The sequence below is a fragment of the Balaenoptera physalus genome (genome assembly GCF_965194825.1).
Source record: "Balaenoptera physalus genome assembly, chromosome: 13".
Classification (NCBI taxonomy): domain Eukaryota; kingdom Metazoa; phylum Chordata; class Mammalia; order Artiodactyla; family Balaenopteridae; genus Balaenoptera; species Balaenoptera physalus.
In genome coordinates, this window is record NC_138892.1 from 68047545 (window position 1) to 68049397 (window position 1853).

Genomic DNA, 1853 nt, shown 5'->3' on the forward strand with positions numbered 1-1853 from the left:
ATGCTTCTGTAAGAAATGTGCAGGAGAGTGAAGTTGTGTGCAACACTTAAAAGTGTGCTTTCTATATTTATTAGATGGTGGCAGCTTTCAGCTTTTTCTTTTTCAATGATGAGCATTTTTGTGGACTCTGACCTTTCCCCAAATAAATGTTATGCTTTTGCTTATTAGTGAGGTTGAATATTTTTCCTTCTGCTTATTATTTTTTATTTTTGGTTACATTGGGTCTTTGTTGCTGCATGCGGGCTTTCTCTAGTTGCGGCGAGCAGGGGCTACTCTTCGTAGTTGTCCGAGGGCTTCTCATTGCGGTTTCTGTTGTTGTGGAGCACAGGCTCTAGGTGTGCAGGCTTCAGTAGTTGCAGCTCGCGGGCTCAGTAGTTGTGGCTCGCAGCCCCTAGAGCGCAGGCTCAGCAGTTGTGGCGCACGGGCTCAGTTGGTCCGCGGCTTGTGGGATCTTCCCAGACCAGGGCTCGAACCCGTGTTCCCTGCGTTGGCATGCGGATTCTCAACCACTGTGCCACCAGGGAAGCCCTCAGCTCCCTTTTTTCACTAAGAAGTTATTTTTTTAAACAAATCATGCCAATTTCCAAAGTATAACTAACTCAAAAGTTGCCGGTTCCCAGGCAACTGCTCTGCAAGCGTGGATCTGTTTAAAGGGTCAACCTGAAAATTAGGCTAGCATTATCTTTCACACGGTTTAGCTGTAAACAGGGCATAATATCTGATAATTCTCTCTAAAGCAAAGGCTAAACATTTTCCTCATGAGTTTAGGGAAGCTATAACGTATAGTCAAGGGATTCTGGAACCCTCTCAACCAAATGTGGTTCAGCCTTGTGTTTTAATTCCAGACTACACTTTGTAGAGCCCATTAGGTTCTCCTGGTGGCCAAACCATTTCTCTGCTTAGCAACATCTAACTCACTTTGCTCCTCCCTGGAATTCTTCAACAGTTTTATTCTACGCATTTTGTTTGTGTGAAAAGTGTTTATAACTTTGATCTCTTACTAGTTATTTAAGCCCTGCACTAGTTAATCTATAATCTCTCTCTTCCTTACCACTATACAGTCTGTCAAATATCTACAGCCCCTTAAAGTCTCTAATTAAAAGACATTTTTTCTCCACAGAGCCCTTCCCACTTTGCCTTCCCCCACCCATCAATCCAATGAAGCCTGTCAAATGATGGAACTCCCAAAACACTTTCTAATTTTCTTATGGCCCTTGTCCTACCTTTTCTTCTTTATTACTATTTGGTCAAAATGACCCACGTGGTTAATCCTGTAGCTGTGCTCCTGCTTCTTAGCAGCTCGTTTTGGTGATAAAGAACATTGTGCTTCTCTGTTGTTTAATGCTTTAATCACAGTGATTAAGGTCAGGACAGAAGTCACTTATCCAAAACATTCTCATTTTCAAAATCATTTTTATTGTCATTTTATGGTTAAAAAAACATACATGGCATGACTATAAAGTAATGAGACGAGTTTTCATGTGTGGCTTCTATTACTGAGTCTCATTAGTATATAGTCACATCCTGTCTTGAGCTTGGAAGAAAAATATGCCTTGGTTATATGATTATCAATTTTGTTACTTAAAATTTATTGGGTGCCAACAGAGCACTAGGCACATATATAACACAGAATTTACAGTCTCTATGTTGTAGACTATATTATTTACATAGATTTCTCAAAGATAACATTAAAGCATGTATTTACAGAACTTTAGACAAAAATAACAATACTGGAAATCAGCAAGTTTCTGTCTAGCAAGGAGCACCTTTTCATGAATGAGGGTTATGCAGAACTAATTGTGCAAGAGCACCTTAATTCCATTACCCAGCAAGTCCATGTTATTTCATTATAT